Raw genomic sequence first — 16,281 nt, forward strand, 5'->3', positions numbered from 1 at the left:
TCACATAGGCTTGTCCCCATAATTCCCAGGTCACACAGAACTAACAAATCCCAGGTTGTGATCACACGTTACACATTAATGAGACAGACACAGGTATTTCAGTCAGTCAGCAGCCGCCATACTGTTCACGCATAGCTCTCAACCATTTGTCTCGGAAAGGCAGGTGAACACACCAGATTTTATTTTTGGCAGGTGAGAGGCCTATTGAAACGAATGGGCATGCAGGAGGCTTGGTGGGTAAGTCAGCTGTTTACAAGGCGGGTGACACCCGCCAAAAGTGTGTGAGTTGAGAGTTATGTTCACGTGCTGGCACGAGGATCCTTTTGTGGGGAGTGCGTCACAACATGGTCATGACTTACAACTTTAAAGGGGACATCACCACATTATTTTAGGAGGGAATGTTAAAAGATAGCAAATGTACTCATAGAAAGATCCTGAGTTTCCCACATGAATCAGAAGGGTTGGCAAGTATGGATATAAATGAATCTCATCCATACAATGGCATGTCTGAAGGTGAATACAACTAGATTATGGAATACAAATGTTCCATAAAATAAATAAATGGCAGTCCGATGACTGTGTTTTCACGGTTAATCAGAATATTAAGATGTAGTGTTTGTATTATATGTGTTGCACACACCACCGGACAGGTCTGTGTTTCATAATGAAGATATAGGACAGCCCCTTCCCATCATATCTTCCTGATAATCGTTTGTGCGTACCCTGATCTAATTCGGGGATGGCGGAGAGGGCCATTTTAAATGGAAGGAATGTCACGTGACATGCGCAGACTGCAAAATCAGTCACGTACTGACTGACGCGTCCGTGCGTCAACGGAAAGGAGAATACGCCGCACGAATAGGTACGTCACTGTGACGTCGCTACTGGTCACCTTCACCCTATAACCAATGGGAGGGCGGGGTGTGGCAAGGAAGGCACACTTTAGCCTATCACCATCGGGACTATATTTCGTGTTTCGTTCGCGGATGGATACTGTAAAATCTATAAAGGCCGCTGACTGAAGTGATGATGCGCATCATTCGACCAGGAAACTCTGTTGGGTAAGTTAGCGGGGTGGGGTGGACAGGGCCTATGTAGTGTCTGGTTCACGGCGCCATATGGGTTTAGTGGTCTGTGTTTGCGTAGTAGCGACGACGGAAGGGGCCGTTTGTTTTTCCCGCTCTACCTTCCTATTAAAGGCGCCGATTGACTTGGATCAAAGCAGCGGTATCGGGCCGCGGGACATTCGCTTTTAGCATACAATGACGGCGGGGGTTCAGTGTGAGTTTTAACGGATGTTGGGTCGGGGTTGGCTGTGTATGTGATGGCCGGGCCTTTTTTTATGAGATGGTAGTGATTCGTGAGACGGCGGATGACGCGGCGTTCCTTATTGAGCGCGAAATTGTAAGGTTGGTGTTAAATGGCGGGCGGAGGGCCGTAAAATTGCGGCCCTGCTTAGACGGCCTCCCAAGGTTGCGGTGTGACGTCACTGCTGAGAGAATGCGGTGAAATTTATCAGAGGATGATCCGGCGAGTTATGTGCGGCCGCGCGCCTTCTGCTCCTAAGATGGCGGCCGCGCGCCTTCTGCTCCTAAGATGGCGGCCGCGCGCCTTCTGCTCCTAAGATGGCGGCCGCGCGCCTTCTGCTCCTAAGATGGCGGCCGCGCGCCTTCTGCTCCTAAGATGGCGGCCGCGCGCCTTCTGCTCCTAAGATGGCGGCCGCACTTTACTTTCGTTAGACGATGGTGTCATTTCCCTAAAATGGGCCTTTTTAATTTCAGCATAGATGGAGTGTCTTAATGTTTGTCTACGTGGCACCGCGGTTTTTTTTAATACGGCATCTTACGATGGGCCTTGTACCCTGTGTTTATAAAAGCGATCGGTAGCTGGCTGTCCGGGTTCTTGCCGTCTGATTGGATTCAGTTGCATAGCTTGAGGGTAAACCACCCAATTGGGGGCAGGGGAGTTTGGGAACTGGTGGTAAACATGCCGATGGGGGGGTGTCTGGCGAGTTTGGGAACTGGTGGTAAACATGCCGATGGGGGGGTGTCTGGCGAGTTTGGGAACTGGTGGTAAACATGCCGATGGGGGGGGTGTCTGGCGAGTTTGGGAACTGGTGGTAAACATGCCGATGGGGGGGTGTCTGGCGAGTTTGGGAACTGGTGGTAAACATGCCGATGGGGTCTCTGGCGAGTTTGGGAACTGGTGGTAAACATGCCGATGGGGGGTGTCTGGCGAGTTTGGGAACTGGTGGTAAACATGCCGATGGGGGGTGTCTGGCGAGTTTGGGAACTGGTGGTAAACATGCCGATGGGGGGGGTGTCTGGCGAGTTTGGGAACTGGTGGTAAACATGCCGATGGGGGGGTGTCTGGCGAGTTTGGGAACTGGTGGTAAACATGCCGATGGGGGGGTGTCTGGCGAGTTTGGGAACTGGTGGTAAACATGCCGATGGGGGGTGTCTGGCGAGTTTGGGAACTGGTGGTAAACATGCCGATGGGGGGGTGTCTGGCGAGTTTGGGAACTGGTGGTAAACATGCCGATGGGGGGGTGTCTGGCGAGTTTGGGAACTGGTGGTAAACATGCCGATGGGGGGGTGTCTGGCGAGTTTGGGAACTGGTGGTAAACATGCCGATGGGGGGTGTCTGGCGAGTTTGGGAACTGGTGGTAAACATGCCGATGGGGGGGGTGTCTGGCGAGTTTGGGAACTGGTGGTAAACATGCCGATGGGGGTGTCTGGCGAGTTTGGAATCCTGTTGTATTGCTGCCGCGTTCATGGGGGGAGGAGCCTGTTGGCCGCGCCTGCGTGCAGTTTCAAGATGATTTTGGGGCGGGGGGGTTTAAGGCAGTGCAGGTTAGCTCCACGCTAGTCTTCCATGGACACGGGACAGCCCCCACCCTGCACAGCGGCTGCATCGGAAGCTTGTGAACTTAGCGCCCTGAAGCTGAAAAGCGCCTTGGACAGTGGCCGAAGCTTTTCACGGACTGACCGCCTGCTCCTGCAGCCCCATGGACATTGAACCTATGCCTCTTGGACACGGGGACTGGCGCTCTACCCTGGCCCTGGTAAAGCATGCTGCGGTGCCCGCCCTGCCCCCTCCAGCCCCGCACGCTGCCAGCGCAGTATCTAAACCTATGCTCTCTTCTAGGACTTGCCGCCCGGGCTGAAGGCGGCTCTGCTGCTTCTCGTGGAAGGCCGATGCTGGTGGAGCGCCCTGTGCAAAGGTGGAGCCCCGCTTGTTCAATATTGTCCGTGGGGGGGGTAACAGCGCATCTACTTGCCTGGGAACGGCAGGTTCCTGCTTTTCTGACAGCCTCTCTCCGTTGTAGTATGGAATGGTTTGTGGGGTGGGCGGGGGTAACCTGCTAGTATTCAGGCTTTCTAGGAGAATTGTTCCCTTGAGTCCCACTTAACTTAGCCGGAGAATGTGCTCGCTTTTATGGTTCCCCTCTTCCCGCTGCTCTAAATTAAGTGGCAATAAATAGCCCGTTTTAGAGCGGACCCCCCTGGCGTGACACCTGTTTGCAACGTGTCCCTTTGCCCCTAAGTGCTTCTCTACAATCCAAACCGGGCCATATGGGGGAACGTTCTATATGCCCTGGGTGGAAATTGGGTATCGGTTACAGCACTGCTGCATTATCCTCGTTTGGTATGTTTTTTTGCCACCTTCAGGTAATAAAATACAAAACGATTATTATAAACTACACATGAGATGTGAGTTGAATACATGTCTCCATCTGCTGACCCTTTAGCAAATGTTTATCAAGTAAGCGTTTTCCAATGGTACTTTGTGCTGTACATAATTGATGTCTAATGTACAACTTTTCACTTTACGTTTCTAATAAACTGAGAAATAAAACTGAACTTTCACTTTATTTTTGGGAGAGGTGTGATTGCTTAACTGAGTGTTTTTTTTATACGTTTACCTGCTAATATAAACTGGCACAGCCACGTTCTAGTTTAACAAACAGCTCTTTTCTTTTTCTTGGTTCCAACAGCTGGTGAAAGACCTAACATTTCTCGGAAAATCAGTGTGTATAAAATGGACAGTTGTGGCAATTCTAATGGCCTGATCTAGGTGTTCAGGGGCCTCGTGAGGGCCTGGTTCCGACTCTTCACGCGGATCCGGAGGTAAAGCGCCGCTCTGGTAGCGTCTTGCATTCGGCAGAGTAGGTGCTACCTGCATATAATGGAAGGTGCTCTGGAATTGGGCGTTGGAACATACGCGTTTTCTAGCCCTTTCCACGATGCCCGGTTGTTCCTTCCCAGCACATAACCCGTTCTTTTTGATTTCAGCAGTTGGTGCGATACCCAATCGGCTAAAACGTCAACACCTGCTGCTGAATTTAAGGCCGAGTTGTCACCACTAAGTACTTTTTAAATAGGGCAGCAAATGGACCCCTCCGTTCCCCCTACTATGCTCTGGACTACAAAGGTAAAAACATAATTTACATAAGTATGACTACAGGGTGTGTTGTGCCCAGCAGCATGGGTGCACACGCCGGTGAACTGAATTGAAACTGCACTTTAAAATCACAACGTCATGCGTGTTGGTTATTAAGGGACCTATACATGAATTCCCCTTACTGCTGTTGCGGGGGTATTTCTCACAATACCACATTTTAATATTAAATGGTATGCACACTTGAATCTACAGTAGTTGTTGGGGGGTTAGGGGGGTGCTGGCGGGCAGTCACTTTGTTGGCAGCAGTTGGCTGGCTTTCACGCCTTTCTTTGTGGTTCCCTGGTGTTTGCTTTCAGGTGTGAAGTGAAGCTTTCTGGGATTAGTCAGAGGTGTGGCTTGAAGCACTGATAGTTGCCCTCATGCCCTGTCCGCCGCGCCCCATGAAGTCTGGCTTTGGCTTATCGAGGGTTTCGCAGGGGCTCTCCCTCTTTATACACGTGCAGGTAAGGAAGCAGTGACCGGGGGGGGGCGGGGGGGTAGTATTTGCCGTTTGGTGCAGCTCTTTCTAATCCTAGTGTTCCAAGGGGGCGTGTAACTTTTGGGGTCTGGGCCGCACTCGCGGTTTTTATGCTCGCCTACTAGGACATGCCCAACGGCTTCCCATTGAGTGCGGTTGAATCAACCTTTACCATCTGCCGTGCCAGGGCATGTACGTGAGTTCCTGGTCCACCTTCTTAAAAATGCTTTAAACCCTACGTTTGTGGTTTCGACGACGCACAAGTAATACTTTATAAAAGGCCGGTATATAACGGGTATCTTGTGAGGTCAGTTTAAACCCCCTCTTGTCTTGATGCACAAGACACCAAGGCACGCTTATATTTTATCTAGCGCCAGATGTGTAGACTGTTATAAAAGTTCCCTGATAATAAATTGAAAACTTTTTTTATAGTGCAAGTTGGTGAAATCCAGAGTTCGGCTTCCGTGTTTATCAAAGCACTTGGATGACTGTCATTTGAGGTAAAGGAAACCATTGCTAAACTACTACACGTCCGTGCTAATTAAGACCACGTTTTCCATTACGGTTGGGCAGATCGCAAACTTTCAATGTCATTTGAATTCCATGCATATTTATAACGTGGAGACCATTTTTATACAATGCAGAATTGGGGGCAAGTTTGGTATTCGGCCGAATTACTGCCAACCTTGTTACCACAGCCTATTCTGTAGGATTAGTGGTAGTGTGGTTTACTGCTGGCAGTAATAGAATTATTGGCAGTTGACAAGGTTCGAAGTTCTGGCATATTAGTGCCCAACACATGACCCGGTCCGCGACAGGGAAGAGACAATATGTAGCAATGTCGATATTTACAGCAGTAATGTTCACGTTTAATGCAGAGTGAATGGAATTAATCTCTAAAACAGACCGGGAGGGGGTGGGGGGCATGTCGGTATTTGAAGCTCGTCACTTGCAGCAGTGATTTGCTACAATAAGATAAATGGCAAACCAAGTGGCTCAAAGTGTGGGCACGTGCATGTAGGGTTTTGTTGCGTTCTAAAGTTTGCTTATTGAAAGGCGTGTGGTGTGATAAGAGAGCATGGGACCTATACCAGTCTGAAAATGTGGTTCTCTCTGGGCATCGTCCCCTCCAGTGAACATTGTGAGCAACACAGGTTTGATCCCCAGGTCCGTGCTTGCAAACCTCGGTGTTATGAATATCCAATAATAATCAAGGCAGCCGGCTAGGCCACTCTGCCCAGCTGCTCCCCTGGTGGATCTCTCGCAAGTTTCCAGTGCTTGCTGCTGAAACGCTTGAAGGGTTGGTTCTCTTGTTTAAGGAAACTAGTCCAGCAGTCTGCTGTCCTTGAGGGTGGGATCAGACTACCCCCTGTTCGTACGGTGATTCCATTGAATGGGGTGTTTGAGTCATGTTCTTGGACTGGATCCCACTTGTAATTAGTTATTTGTAAGGTGCTAATACGCAGGTGAAGTGCTTAAAAAGGGGGAAAGGAACGAGGGACTACAGTAGTCTAAAGCAAGTGCGCGACAGGAGGATTGAGCTAATGGGGGCGGGGCAGAAGAGCATCCAATCAACTAGTGTACTGACTGCTTGTCTGATAGTGCAAGTAAATGCATGACAATGAGTGAGGAGAGAAGGGGGGCGGTGGGGAGGGGAGATAACCTCTCGAGCAATAGACTACCGTATTAGGGTCTGGCACTAATATGCTCGAGTATTTCAGGTACATCCAAGGGTGGGGAGCCAGAGGGAGGACGGACTTGCTAGGCCTAGAGTACGTTCAAGGTTGTGCGGGGGGAGGGGGCAGGCAAAGCCTGGGTTTCTCCTTTCATAAGACGAATTCTGGGTGTAGTAGTGCCGAGCACTGATGGGGTAGCCTGGGACTGAGGTGCACCAGGCGACAAGTCGGCACACTGAGCAGGTTGCAAAGAGGATCTTGGAGTCTCCGGAACTGGAGGTCTGCTCAAGACTGAGGCAACAAGGCTGTTCCAGATCTACCCCAAATCTGTTTGGAAAATCGGCTCACCCGCACAGAGTTGGAGGAGGCCGAGCGGGGGCACTAAGGGCAAATAAAACACGTACATTCGGGTAACTGGCTAATAATGCAGTGCTGTTAGGGTGTCAAAATAGAAAAGGCTTCTATTTAGTAACCAGCCTTTGGAGCATACAATTCTTAAGCGGGTTGCCCATGATCAAAGGGTAGCCACTGTCTGTTGCATTCGGTTGTTTGCATATGTGCATGTTGCCAAGTGTAGGAGATGGGTTTCGTCACCAGTTGGGTTTCCACTACACCTTTCAGCATGGATCATTCTAAAATTTGAGCCTGGTGTTTTCGGTTCAAACCTTTTTGTCTGCACATTCTGTCACACCTTACGCCATACTAAAATGCTCTGTACAGTTGCCCACACTGAAGTTAAGATTGCATGGCTCTAGTTTAATGAGCATTTGTAAGGGCCCTTGTCCGGGGCAATACCGCTACCTTTTGTCATCTATTAGATTAATATGCTCTTATGATATGATAGTTTATTTATGTAGCGCTTATACACGATGTTTCAAAGTGCTTCAAGATAAGGGTAAATACAGTGACATTCTTACAGGCCATGAACAGTAAGGATGTGAAATTAACTATCGTACTCGGCCTGGCGACATTTCAGATAGTGCAAGAGCTAAGACATAGATAAGGGAGGGAGGGGGAGAGTGGGAAAGATATGGAAACAGACAGGCGACTACCATACTAGGCCTGACGACATTTCTGGTAGAGCCGGAGAAAACAAAAGGTAGAACAGACGAGGTGAGGTGTCTGAATTTTTTCTGAGTGCACTGAACCACAGGGAAGAAACACTTATCAAGTGACAGAATCGCGGTCTGTTATCACTCACCATAGTGAGCTTGTCTTTTAATTTGCATCTTCTCAAATCGGGCGATGTTCCCACTTGCTTATACCGGATCCTGTCCTTCAGGGCTCACTTAAATCGACTCTTTGTGCGTCTCCCTGTGAGGCAACTGCTCCCGTTGAAAGGGACGAATACTGCCTGGCTGAAATGGTCACACACCCATTTGCCTTCCGTCTTGAAATGGGGAAATGTCTGCATACTTAATGCAGAAGCCCTGTTGGTGAACAAAGGGTGTTAAACTGTCAGCCAAAGACTTCATATCTATGTAGTGCCAAGTTACTGTTCACTAGTGCACTTGATGTTTATAACTGGGTTGAAATGCGAAAAAAGTGTGGCCAGCCCAATCAAATAGCAGCCTGGGCTGCATGCAGGTGCTTTATGCAGTTTGGGGTACACCAGACACTCTTCTTCCTTTCTTTGCTTATCACACGAAGTTTACTAGATTGCAAGGAATTTGAACCAGGCTTTCGTTGTCCCGAGCTGTGTATGGTCCTTGAATTTGCAAGAGTGAGCCGCCACAAATGCTTGGTTTGCAGAGCGGTTGTTAGACGTGGCATTTGCTCGAAAATCACAAGCCGTTGAATCATGGCGCTGCTCAGCTTTGTTTTGAGACCATGTGTGCACGATGATATAAAAGGACTGATGGACAGGGATTTTAACGAAGGCTGGCTTTTGAGGGCATTGTGCATCCTCCAGTTGCCAGAATGCCTCCCTGTGATAAGGGTGCCTCCTGAAGTCTACTTCCATCCCCCTAAGCTTCTAGTGTACACCCAGCATGGAAATTGGTGAAAAGGCTAGAACGAAAATTGTATGGGTTCCTAAATCCTTGATTTAGAAGATTGTTTGATATTTGAGCTTAACAATTGCCAGGCACAGTTCACAGATAACACTCAAATGGCTAATGGGGGGAGGGGGGGGGGGCACAAAAGAAAAGCTTGTAGTGGTTTCCTAAGAGGCAAAACCCACCATGGGCAGGTTGTTGGGATTAGAATGCCTCTGGTCTAGTTAGTATACCAGTTTATTTTTGTTGGATCATTTGGAAACATGAATGCCTAAGAATGACTACCTTTTCCTTTACCCTTCACACCTTGATGCACTTCACTTGTGTATATAAGCGCTCTACACATAATTACAATTTATTACATTGTCATGTTTCAATCAAAACATGAGCAAGTGGAGGGAAGAGGCAGGTGGTGACCACAAAGTATGGTCACTGCAACATGTTGACGGTAGGCTTTGTTTCACTGGGGAGGAACTTTGCCATGTTCACAATAGGCTTCGGTTCACTGGGGAGGAAGAGTTTTAAAATAACTACGGTTTGAAGGTAACGAGGCTGAGGGTTATTATAACTGCTTGTGGGCGGGTTTTTTTGGTACTCGCAGGCATGTGCGACTGCTCCTGAGCTTGACTGCCATGGCATTTGAGCATACACCTAGCACACGCTGGGTAACCAGGCATATATGTTGGCATGGATATTCACAGTCCAGCAGGACGTTTTAGAGCCACCAGTTCATAATGGTGGTCCCTTGGCTGACACCGACTGAATTCATCATTTCTGTGAGATGTGTCCTGTTCTCCCTAGGTGGCTGCTGCCCCTTTATAGGTGGAGCACTTGGGCCTATAGGGTTGGGTGGGAAAACTGAGCAGTAATGGCAAGCCCTGTGCTCGATTTACTTGCACGACCAAGGTGCTTATGCTATTTGCTATTATATCCAGATTTTTAAAAATGCTGTACTGAATGCATACACAAGAAAATGTTCATGTTTACAGGGGGGGGGGGGCGGGTCGATGGAAGATTAGCTGTTGCTGAACATAAATTGCAAAAAAGGGGCAGAAAAAAGATGAAGTGGAACTGAACAGCTAGTGTAGATGGTAAATCTCATGTAACTTAAAACTATTAGACTGCAATACCAAGACTATGGAACAGAAGCTGGCCGTTCAAAGAAAGATAACTGGGGGGGTGCAATGGAAAGGTTAAGTGAGATGGCGGGAAAGGGCTAGTGTAAGAACAACCAAAGCTACCAAATTACCCTCCCCACACTGCTACTAGCTACAATGCAGTCACTTCTGCTCCTCTCCCTATTATAACTTAAAACACACTACTCTTTCTCTCCTTCCTTCCTGACAAGCTAACCTACCTCCTCCAACACCTATCCGTCCTCAAACTCAACTTGTGTACTTTACCCTTACCTCATCAACTGAATATTGCACTACCACTCTAGGAGCTCTGCGCTACTCCAAACTATCATTCGTTCACTCCCCTCGATTGGTTGGTAGAGATGGGTGTGTTGGACACCTACACTCTTCCCACCTCAATGCCTCTCCAATCCACCATCTTTATTTAGTATTGCTCTGCCTCACTCGGTTCACATCCATCTATTGCCTCTTGTTCCCACTGGACATTCTTTGATCTTGGGCATCTCATGGATTCTCTTTCCAATAAACCACCTCATTCTCCTCCTAGGCCACTTTATAACCATCCCTCTACAACCATTTCTTAAATTTGAACTGCAGTCTTTTCTTGGTGAGCACACTCCACCCTATATTCATAACCTACCCACCCAAGAGGCAACTCTTTGGATCTGTTCATCTCCACCTCTCTTTCCCAGCCACTAAGTGTCACGTCATTCATATCTGATCAGTCAGTTGTTTTTACCATGATCTCCTTTCCATCCTCGCCCCTTGCTTCTCCTATTACTAAAAGGAAATTAAAACCATTTGCCATGCTCCCCTTTCTGAACTAGTTCTCTCTCCTTCACATCTGATACCTCTTCCACCAACACTGCCTTCTCCAGCCTCCTATCCCTACTTTGAATGCTCCTCTTCCCACTGCTTACTTTCACCCTCAAGTCTCAGCACCCTCAACCGTGGTTCACCCCATTCATAGTTCTATCCGCACAGACTTGCCTCGGCTGCTGTGCAAATGGAGGCGTACCCACTCGGATGACGGCCTGCACCTCTATCTCTGCCCTGAACTCTCTTGATAGAGCTAAAAGAGAATTCTATGTAACCCTCATTGACAAGTCTGGCTCCAACTCCACAATCGCAGCTAATGACCTAGATGAATACTTAGCTGCACATTTCCAAAGTGAGAGACTCTGAACCTTCCTCACACTCCAGCCTATTACATTTTAAACTCTATCATTGTATGCGCACTTGAGTCAACTAGTAAGTGCTCTCTATTGATGAAGGCTAATCTCTCTTGTGCCCCATCAGACCCTCTTGCTCAGCAGCTAGTCACACCTATAGCCTCTCACTTGCTGAACTCTTCAACCTGTCCTTTGGCTCTGCTTGCTTTTCCCTCTGTTTTTAAAACTGCCACGGCTGTCCCTAATAAAAAAGCAAGGGGCTGACCTGAACCTTCTGGCTAGCTTTTGTCGTGTCTCCTTCCGCACTACTATAGTGCTTGAAAGGGTTGTGTTCAACGGTCTTACCAATTTCTTAGACACCCGCAACCTTTAAGATCCCTACAAGCAGGTTTTCGCTCCCATCACAGTGGAAACTGCTCGCGTTAATTGCTGCCTTTGGCACGGTATATCATTGTGATATCCTTGATACTGTTCTTGGGATTCATGATCAAGCACGTTCCAGGATTGAATCCTACCTTGCACCATTCGGTCTCAAGATCTCTAACCTGGTGTTCCACAAGGCTCTCTTGGTTCCGCGCCTTGCTACGCTTCTGCTCTTGTGGCACTATCTCAACTCTTGAGAGTTTGGGTGGTGTCCACAATCAAAATTTTCAAAATGTCTGCCGTTACATGTGATGGCTACATACTGATGTTTAACTCTACCAAAACAGAAGTACTCTTCTTCTGTGCCAAACCACTCTTGTCTCAGTACACTGTACTACTGTGCCTGCCTCCTCCTCCTACATCTCCGCAACGATGCTTTCTGGCCTCTCGACAAGATCCTTAACGTTGCTACCAGGACTCTTTAAACCCCCTCACTTCACACCACTTTCCTCGTTGGATGGCTGACAGGGCCAGGTGTACATTTCTTCTCCAGCTTCACAAATCTACTATCGATAGTAAAACATCACTATCTACCCAACTCTACAAACCATCTCTGTTCTGTCTCCTCCCGTTTGGCTTCTCTCCTTGTGCTTCTGCTCTCTCTTCTTGCTCGCTCCACTTGATTAGAATTCTCTTCCCCTGAAACAGTCCATGGAATTTTTTCAACCAAACCTACCTCACCTCGGAGATACCATCTTAATTTACCTGCTAGCTAACCATTCCTCTTGCCTCTAACCTGCCTGTCTTGCTTCCTCTGCCTCCATTCTTGCACTTCACCCGTGGTCATGTCCTGAGCACAGCTGGCTGTACTTCCTACCTGCAATGTTGGCTGTCATGTTTGCCCATTTCTATATTGTCCCCGGTGACTGTTCCATTTACTCTGCTCCGCAACCTTGTTAGAATGTCCCTTCAACTTGCCCCATTGTAAGAAGCTCAATGCTTCCCATCAAATCTGATGTATCGCTCACTAAAGACCAAAATGTGTGTATTGTATGGAAGACAGAATAAAATATGCATGGATTACAGCAGGGAAGGAAATGGCACGCATTTGCGGCTGATTGTGTGGGGGAGGGGCAGGTGCGGAGGCAAGGGGTAGGAACATAAACTTGGCTTTGCTGAATTACAAGAACGTTAGAACAATTGGTGTTCGGTGCAGAGACCTCCATGATAATATCGGTGAAGTAAGGGCATACACATTTGGTAATCGGTGGATATGGAAGGGCCAACATAAGGTCCATAGTTGAAACTTCTGTGCGGGATACTGAAGCATAGAGTAAGCACCAGCGGAGCTGCTGGGTCCAGAACAAAAGGCAAACAATAGCTTGAAACCAGGATAAAAGTGGAGCCAAGCATATCATGAGAGACACCCATAATGTTGTGATCCACTGTCCAAAGCTGCAGATAAATACAATTGTATGAGAGACCTGGATTGCTGTTCAGGTGATTTTTTCCAGAATTGGCTCTGTACAGACTGAAGAACATGCTGAACACAGCCAGGCTTATGGTCTGAAAATGCTGGTAACTAGGCTACCAGGAGCTACATTTGGATCCCCAAGGAATTTGAGGCCATACAAACACACCTTTGTGTGAAGTTAACCCTGCTTGAGACTGTGTACAAATGAGCGTTGGGACCGATTTGGGAGAAATTGGAAGCATAACGTGTCTCCTAATTGACAATGTAAGTTTACATCTTCTCTGGGAATTGCACGTGTGCTCTGCTAAGAGCGCTAACACTTTAATTTACTCAAGTGTAGTAAAGCAAGTGAATAAAGAAATAGAACCAGGTAAGTCATCAATAATTTGAGAAAAAGTTAGCAAACAATGAATAGAACCTTATAATTAAGGTTCTAACCATAAAAGGTCCTTACCTAGCTAGAAAAGCAGGTCCCACTGTTTTTTGTGGGAGGCTAGGAATCCCTTTATGAAGATTGTACAAGTGGCTTGAGCCAACAACTAGTTATAGTTGTTACAAAGTGTAGGAAAAATACAGTGGGAAAGTCTTTAACAGACCATCTCCCAATCCAGCCACCTTCGGGGAGACACATAGGAGGGTACCAGGCTGGGCAAGTGAGAGATCGGGCTATGGCTTTACACCCATACAGCCCTATGGAGTCTGGAGCAAAAAAGGCTGTTTACTCACCCCCTGTCTAGTTCACGCTGTGCCCGCTCCTGAAGGAAATGGACAAAAAGATTGACTCTAAAATGCCGAATGCATGCTTAGTGTGCATTCGACATACTGGATTAGATTGCAGACCCAATAGGGGGTGGGGGGGTTGTGGGGGTTTCTCCCGCTCCTTCAGTTTGGTATTATGGGCTGTCGGGGTTTCCCCTGCATACATTAAGGAGTACCGTAGCTCAACTCGGGGTGGTGAATGTTGAAGCAAAGTAGCTCACCAGGACCTCTGGCTAGCCACAGCATGGTTCTGAGACTGTTCCATTGGCTGGATTTTTGAGCATAGGTTGGGACTAGTGGTCGAAGCACCAAGGAAGGTCTTCATGACATCTGCAAGAGGCAGGGCTTTGCCGGGCACGTGAAGAAAGGGCTGCCAGCGATCATCCGGCAACGTCCTCCCAACCAATGATCTGGTGAATGGCAGCAGATGTTGCCCTTCAATCTAGAATCAGGGCTGGGGTTGCCCCCCCCCCCCCCCGTCAGGAAGGATCTGCTTTACCATACTTTGAAAATCCATCTCCACGACAGGCAGATGGTCAAACTACAAGTTGCAAAGGACAGGTGAAAACCTTGTGCCACAGTCATTTTTGAGAATCTGGTACTCTAATGTCCATTGAGCAGTAAAATGCCAAAGTGTCGAAGACTATAAAGGAAATGCCACTTAACTATTTGCGGCCATCTGTATAAAATGTGCAACTAACCACAAAGTTAAAGGGCGACAAAAAGTCCCTACTACGATTCACATATTTGTGCAGGGCAAACCAAGCTTTACTATGGAGAACTCAGGGATGTCCTTTCACCAGAATGGCAGGAGTAGCAGAAGTGACATCATGACCCTTGGCCCCTTGATGACATCACGGGAAGTGATGTCATTTGATCACACCCTGAAGTGATAACGTGGGAAGCGATGGAACACGACCTTTCACCTGTTGACAAAACAGGAAGTGGCATCACAGCATTGTACACTACGTTTCGATATCACTATAATGTGATGTATATTTCATACAAGACTGGATCGCCATATGTATCGTTAATATCAGTGTGTATAGGTCCATATTACCAAATTACTGTGAATGCAAGCAGATGTCCATGGCCAAATGATAATGATGTGTTAGTATATAGCGCTTATGCGCTTTATATAGAAAAATTACACCCAATATCACCCAACCTGTGTTGGTACTCATTTATCGACCTCAGAAGGATGAAAGGCTGAGTTGAGGCGTTTAAGAACAGACTAAATCAGTGACTCACCCCCCTGAAGTGTGCCTGAAATAAACCTTTTTAATCAGTCTAGTAATTATTGTATAGAATTCTGGAAGAACACATTGTTATTCCTATTCTTTCTTATTTAGGGTCAGTGCTGAAAGTCCCACATGGTGCTGGCCCGTCAGTTGCAACCCCTAAATGACGTCCCTGGGACAACGGTTTTCCTGCACTGATGTCCATTAGGTGTAATCTATGTTCCCCTCAAAACAGGTGGGCTTAGTAAGGTGTAAGTGAAGCAAAAAGCTACACTTGCCTCAAGGTCAGGCCATGTTAACAGTGGGGGGGTGGGGGGGGGGTGTCCCATTGATGTCTATGGCGACAAGAACAAACGCTTGCTTACTGTGGGTCGAAGGCATGTAAAAGCATTGACGTGAGCAGGGTGAAAACTAGGCAAAGCTGAAAGGTGTGCACCGCGAATCAATCACTATTGCGAGGTAGCTAGGAATGAAGAGCAGTTTGGGAAAGTTTAGAGGGATCAGATGGAGGACGACTCATTTAAAGGACAAGCTGGCTCTAGATCAGGTTAGACATAAAGGAGATGCACTGGAGATGAGGGTAGATGGCTATGGGGTCTGGTGTGGAAGCAGTGGTAGTCAAACTTTTAGAGGGCGTGTCGCTCGCTCAGTGGTCAACAAATCTCTTCTGTCAAACGCTGCCCTGTCCTCTGCTTGGCAATCTGATCCCCTCTTTTTTTCTAGCAATATCTTAAGCACCTCCTCAAAGCTCTTTGAAATCAGTCTAGGTCTACACGCTCTGGCTGACCATATTCTAACTGCTTCCCCCTGCTCCCAAAGCCTCCGACTCATCCTCCATCTCACCTTGTATTCTGCCTCTGAACCATGACACTGGATGCTCTCAACTTTCCCTCCACTAAACAGAAATTGCAACCTGACAGTATGGACGGCTGTCGCTATTGCGTGTCTGGCGAGTAAGTTCAGCACTTTGACCTAAGTCTCCATTGCTCATGCCCACAGCCATAGATTGCCCCCCTCCACTCCCAATAAAACAGCTGAGGATAATGGGGTGCCTCCACCTGCACCCTCGGCATAAACCCCACTAATTTACTTCCCACAAGGTTGACTCCTTGCCTAGCTCTGGACTCTGCAAAGTCACACGCATATCCATTTTATCTGTTCTTGGCATTGCTGAGCTATCCATCATGGTTGCTCCTCGCTGTGACTTTCAGCACGTCCTCTGTGGATGGCTTTGCCAATTTTCTTTAAGGCACTGTATGGTCTACTTACTCTTCCTCCCTCCTTAGCACCACCTCAGCCCCTCAACCGTATATTTTTGTATTTGGGATTCAGAGGCTTGTCAATTATTGCACCATGCATGCGTTGGCCGGGTGAGGTGTTTTCAAGGAAGTGTCGACAGACGTTGTTGTAACGCTATCGGTACGCATGCAGGTACCCAGGAACCTTCACAGATTGATGCCTTCAGATTGTTTTATTCTGCCGTTGATGTGGTTGCAGTAGTCGGAGTGGCAATTTAATAACTGCATCTACCAATGATCCTAG

At 47.7% G+C, this 16,281-nt stretch overlaps 1 protein-coding gene across 4 annotated transcripts in view; it reads left to right on the top strand.

Moving 5' to 3' along the window:
- Positions 1 to 1,030: 1,030 nt before the first annotated feature.
- Positions 1,031 to 16,281, top strand: part of LOC138504630 (uncharacterized) — an 89,347-nt gene continuing 74,096 nt past the window's right edge. For all 4 annotated transcript variants that reach the window (XR_011279875.1, XR_011279876.1, XR_011279878.1 and 1 more), the window contains exons 1-4: positions 1,031 to 3,064; positions 3,148 to 3,223; positions 3,998 to 4,907; positions 5,354 to 5,421. The gene's annotated coding sequence lies outside the window, so the exon portion shown is untranslated. The remainder of the gene's footprint in view (positions 3,065 to 3,147; positions 3,224 to 3,997; positions 4,908 to 5,353; positions 5,422 to 16,281) is intronic.

Source organism: Ambystoma mexicanum, chromosome 11, assembly GCF_040938575.1.
Source record: "Ambystoma mexicanum isolate Mex_15411 chromosome 11, UKY_AmexF1_1, whole genome shotgun sequence".
Lineage (NCBI taxonomy): Eukaryota > Metazoa > Chordata > Amphibia > Caudata > Ambystomatidae > Ambystoma > Ambystoma mexicanum.